Raw genomic sequence first — 6,205 nt, 5'->3', positions numbered from 1 at the left:
GGTGTAAATCATTTCTTCTTCTTCTTCTTTTTTTTTTTTTTTTTTTTTTTTTTTTTTTTTGCACAATTGTAATTGACAGGTAATGAAGCTATTTGTTAAAATATTCGCCTTTTTTTTTTAAGAAAAAAAAATCAGAACATGGCTGCTTGGAAGAATTATTTTATACACAGGTTCCGTCTTGTTTTATAAGAAGGAGGGTTGAAGGTGGAAAAACATCTAAAGGTGTCTTACTTTCATTTTCTCTTTTTCTGTTTATTATTTTTTTGCGCTGCTAAGAAGCTAAGATTGTTCATCCTTAATCACATTAACAGTGCCTAGCTGTAATGTTTCACAGTGTGCTGCTATTTTATAAACATTTTTATAATATATTATTTTACTGCTTAAATTCCAAGTCCTGACATAGATGGTTGAGATATGAGTTCTTTGTACTGGAAAAGCTCTTCCATAGTTTTTCTTCTGGTAGCCTATCCATGAATTTTTTTTTCTTTTTATCTTTTGTGGTTCTTTTTTTTTTTTTCAGTTTTTTTTTGAGGTTCGTTTGTTTTTTTTTGTTTTTTTCCCCTCTGATCACATTCTTCAAAGACAGCATTCTTTACCTCAGGTTTACCGGACAAAATCAATAATGACAATTCACATTTTTATTTTCATGATACCTCACAGCCGTACAGTTTCTGTTTGGGAGACCACTTAGCACAAGGCATAAAACGGGTGGGGGGAGGGTAGAAGGCAGGAGAGATACGACCCCAGGATCTGACTCCTGGCATTCTCCTTATGATGGAAACAAGAACTCCTCCCTCCCTCCCACAAGGCGGACACTCAACACAGGCAGCACAGTGAACTAGGGAATCCCAATTTGCACACAGGCACCAGGATCAGCAATCAGTCCAGCCGACTGGAGACCCCATCTTGTAGCCCATTCAGAAATAGGGCTTTCTTCTGTCTAAGGCCCTTTTCTTTTAACAGTTGTCCAGTTCTCTCTTCCTCGGCATGAACACCCTAACTAGGATGGTCTCCAAAGTCTTCCTAGGCCCAAGTCTGTGGGTGCTGAGTCTGCAGCAAACAGTATTTGTGATGCTTCTCCCACTCCTGCCCCCACAGAGGCAGGCAGGCAAGTGCTGTGCAGAGCCAGGGCATCTGTGTGCGACACTGGATAGCTTTAGGTTTTGAATCCCACTGAGTGGGCAGACTTGGAAAGCACAGGTTGGAAAAGTCAGGGATGGAAGTTGAAAGGAAGCGAGAGACTGTTTCTCTGCAGAGATGAGATTCCAGCAGAGCCAGTCTGGAATATGTTTAGGAAGGACCAGGACTCGGTGAGTTAGCATGGCCCTAATATTCTAGGGGGATTTGTGGTGGTAGAGAGAGTGGTGAGTTTGAAAGTTTGAGGGAGGAAAGTGGAGCAGCCTACAGTTACACCAGTGTTTATCCAGAGCCCACGTGGCACAGTTCACTCTTCAGGTTCCCGAGGGGTCCCACAGAACCCAGCAGGCACAGTCATTGGAGTTCTTGGGCAATTTGGCACCTGATGAGTAAACAAGGTTTATGTTCACTTGGTGTGACCCTTGAGCTTAACAAGAAACAGTAAATGAAAAGATGCCGACATACAGAAAGGAGCAGGCTGCTAGCTTCCCCTACAGTCTGTGAGATCCCTTTACCTGGAGCCTAGGAGACAGTAGACCCATCTAGCTTTTCCTCTACGCCATCTTTGGAGCCTAGTATAAGGGATTGTGTGGAGTGCAGTTCATCTGCCTGACGTTGCTTAAAGGAAGGAATCCTGGATTCCTTGATGACTACCCTCTGCTTGGATCTTGGTCTCCTTGAGAAGTTCTGTCTTAGAGGGGTTCAAGTCTCCCCATGGGCTCCTCCTCTTCTTTGCTTCCTACTAAAGAGATTACAGATTCTGTTTTTTTCTTATCTTGTTATCTTTTTCTTCCTTGTTTTTTTCTTTGTTGTTATTGTTTGTTTTTCTCTATCAATGGGGGTGAAGCTGTTCCCCCAGCCTGCCAAATTTTGAGCCTTTCCTGTTTTGACCAAATCCTAAGGGGAAGGAATTCTAGTATGCCAAAAATAATATACTAAGCATTAGGAGATTCATGCAGGTTCCCAATAGCCAGGAAGCCTGCAGGAGGATGCTGAACATCCATCTACGTGTGCTGAGAGGCAAGCTCTTTCTAGAAGAATCAGCTTCTAGAAGCTTTAGTTTCAACTGCCCCCAGGATGCCACTGAAGAACAGGGCACATCTCTTCGGGCAGATAGCCTTAGGTTGGGTGCTGTCCACTGCAGACGCCTCTGTCCTCCAGGCCAGGGATACACATGGCTTCCCTGGACCATATCTTTTTGTTAGCAGGGTAAGGGACCCCTCAGAAGGAGCTCTGCAGCTTTCCTACAGCCTAAGTTTTTCAGGGCCTACCCAGACTGCCCTAGTTGCTTTGGGATCAACAAGCTGAGATTACAGAGGGCCAAGGGAGTTTTCTCTCCATCGGCTATGGGGGACAGGGCTGGGAAAAGAACCACACTTGCACCTTATGTCCTGTACATACTGATTTTCTAGTTTGAGAAGGTATATTGATAGCAAGGAAGATGTCTGAGTAAAACCAGCTGACTTCCAAGCCCAAAAGATTCCTCTTTGTTTATCTTAGACAGTCCAACCTTGGGACTAGCTTTAAAAGGGAAATTTACACAGAGACAGTGAAGTCCCCTTCAGCCAGCCAGCCAGCCCTCCATAGGTATACATCGCACACAGGCTTTTATTGATGCAGACTCTTGCGAAGTCTGACCAGCTGCAGGACACTCATCCATTTGTACAAAATAGGGTAGGCAGAGCCCAGAGGATGTTTATGACTCCCTACCCCACGTGGCTTTTGATGATTCTGGATTCTAAACAACTCAGAGAAGTTGCTGCAGCCAGAAGAGCCTACACGTGTGCGACTCTGCTTTTAAACTTGGCTGGGCTATCAGACTGTTTTTGGCTCCCGTTTTAAGAAGCCATCAGCCAACGTACACTGCAGATGCATTCATTTGCCTGCAGCTTACTTGCAGGGGGGAAAAGTGCCTTACTAACTGTAGCCATTACAGTTAGTCAATCTATTTCAACAGGTGCCTGTCCTTGACAAAAGAAAAAAAAAAAATGTCTTTCATTGGTTATAGTTATTTCTGCTGGCCATCTCCTATGTCCTCAGCAAGTCACAGGGTCATTGAATTGTTTCCATTTTGTTTATTTACCCTTCTACCATGTACCATGTACCTCAGATCTCTCTCTCTCTCTCTCTCACCAGCAGTAAATGACCCCTCTCCTCTCCTCTCTTTCCTTCTCTCTCTTTCTATCTCTCTCTTACAGTTTCTTATCTTGGATTATTTTTTTCTTTTTTATTTGCTTTATGAGTGTGACGCCATATCAAGTCCATGTTAATCCCTCACAGTGTACTCTATAAGAGGTGTGGGTGGTTTTTTGGTTTTGTTTTTTTCCTCTTGGTCGGGATGCTAGAAAGTGCTTAAGTAGCATGATCAGTGTGAACAAAAAAAAAAAAAAGGTCTTTAGGAAGTCTAGGAGGAAAGTGTTGTATTGGCTACCGTGGTGACATGACATAGTCAGCTGTTCAGTTTTAAGCGATCTTTTAAAAAATAACCTGTGCTTCCGACTAGTTTGAAGATGGAATTGAAAGTGGTTTTGAATGCAATTAGATTATGCTATTTGGACAATAAACTCACCTTGACCTAAAATTGTCTGGCCATGGTTGACTTATTTCTACCCTGGCGGTCCTCAGAATGGATTCCACCTGTCATGAGTCAGAATGCTATTGGCAATAGTTGGTAATGGCATAAAATACAAACCTTAAGCCGGAAGTGAGACCACGCCTGTGCTTCTGTGTCATTACATTCCAAGGAATTGTTGACTTTTTTCCCCTTTTGGGGGCCACCCTTGCAGCCAGATATAACTAGAGATCCCTTTCTGAGGTGGCTGAGTCACTAGCGTTAGGACAGGTCCTCAATGACAGCTGCTAACTGTTACCAGCTACGCACTCTTGACTGTGAGTGAGAGTCTCCTGGTATGGGTACCAGAAATCCACAGTGCCATCTCCAGATTCTGAAGTGTCTCCAGGGAGCCCCACCATGTAGCTCTGTGGCTTCCATCCCATGTTCCTTCCTAGTGGTTCCCAAATGATACTTGACCCTCTCTGTATCTCTTATGCTAGGCTAGACCTCAAATGCCCTGCTGGAGGCTAGTGTGGCAGGTCCTGGCAGAGAGGTGGATAGCCATCACTTTAACACCAACAGTTGCCAGGTCCTGGTCCTCACGACCCTTGGACCTTCACTCCTTGAGTCAGCTGTTGATCTCAGTAGTGATGGGTATGCAGAAGACAAGGGTTTACCAGTCATTTTGATGTAATGATAGAAATTAGTTTTCTCTATCATCTCTTCTTCTTTCAAAGTCATGGAAAACTATTTTCCAGTATAGTTCTGACCTCAGGGGTAAGCAATAAGACTAGCCATTTGAGAAGTGGAGTTTAAGATATTCCTTCTAGGGGCTGGAGAGATGGCCCCATGGTTGAACACTGGCTACTCCTGCTGAGGACCTGGGTTCAGGTCTCAGCACCCACATGGCAGCTAACAACCATGTGTAACTCCAGTTCCAGAGGAGTCCAATGCCCTCTTCTGGCCTCTGCACACTTAAATACATGCAGGCAATACTCATATACATAAAATAAATAAGTTTTACCAGGCACAGTGGCGCATGCCTTTAATCCCAGCACTTGGAAGGCAGAGGAAAGTGTGTGATTGAGGCCAGCCTGGTCTACAGAGTGTGTTCCAGGTTGGCTGGGGCTAGGGAAACCCTGTCAAAATAAATAAATAAATTTCTAAGAATAATGTATTTTTTAAAAAGATATTCTGAGGTTGGAGCAATGGCTGATGGGTTAAGAGCACTGGCTGTTCTTGCAGAGGACTCAGGTTTGATTCCCAGTATTCACATAGTGGCTAACAACTCTCTGAAGAAACTTCAATTCCAGGGGATTTGACACCCTTTTCTGACCTTCCTGGGCATTGTATAACATGGGTGCATTTACATATATGCAGGCAATACACTCATACACATAAAATAAAAATAATAAATTTTTTAAAATATTCCAAGCTGGGTCTAGTGGCACATGCCTTTAATCCCAGCACTAGCTACTCAGGAGGTAGAGGCAAACATTTCTCTGTGAGACAGAGGCCAGCCTGGTTTACATAGCAAGTTCCAGGCTAGCTGGGGCTACAGGGGGACCTTGTCTTTAAAAAAAAAAAAAAGATATTCCTTACTGATTTCAAGAAACTTCACATAACATGTGTTGCTATAGCAGAACACTTGAGTCTGGGTTATTAGGAAGCACAGAGATTTATCTGGCCTTGGTTCTGAAGTGGGGGACATCCAACAGCACTTGCTGCCATGTGCTCACCATATGGCAAAGGTGTTCTTTGCTGTGACTGGTGCAGGGTATCACCTGGTGAGACAGAGTCAGCACTGTAGTTCAGGCCCCTTGAAGAGCTGCCATACCCTCAGGATCTAATTGGATTTCAATTTCCCCTAAGCACCCCACCTCCAAATGCCATGAACATATCAATTTCAGAATTCAATTTCTGTCACATAAACTTCGCAGAAACACGCTCAAGTCACAGTACTGTGATCACTACAAGGATGCTAGAAATTCTTTGCCCCATCCCCGCCATGACATCCATTGCTCCTAGAGACACTGGCTGACAGTTTTCTTAGGTCTATTCCAAGGCTTTGTGTTACCACTCATGACCATCCTTGGAATTCTCTTGTGCATGACCCATTGCAGGGCAGGGGTCCCTCTCTCCTGCCCCTTCCATCTGTTGCTCAAACAGTGTTGGTGCTGGGATATGCTAGTAACACCCCCTCCTGGAGTCATCCAGTAGCCCCACTGGGCCTTTTCTTTCAAGTACCAGGTGTTTAGGGAGAAACCAGAGTACACAAAGCAAGCACAGGACTCTCTGTGATGCTCAGAAGGTGTCCCATGCCATCCCCCACCCCCACACAAGCTCTTCACATCCTACCAATGGAAAAACCTCAGACTTAAGAACAAAATTAAGGTTTAGAAACTCCAGATCTTTCATGGGCTCTAGCAAGTGCTTTTGTGTTTCTAACAACTTTCCGTAGACTCCCCCCCCCCCCCGCACATTTTTTAATGGAGCCAAACGAGATACCAGACA

This window comes from Nannospalax galili, unplaced genomic scaffold, assembly GCF_000622305.1.
Source record: "Nannospalax galili isolate Female #2095 unplaced genomic scaffold, S.galili_v1.0 scaffold589, whole genome shotgun sequence".
NCBI classification, from domain to species: Eukaryota; Metazoa; Chordata; class Mammalia; order Rodentia; family Spalacidae; genus Nannospalax; species Nannospalax galili.
This window is presented reverse-complemented; position numbering follows the sequence as displayed.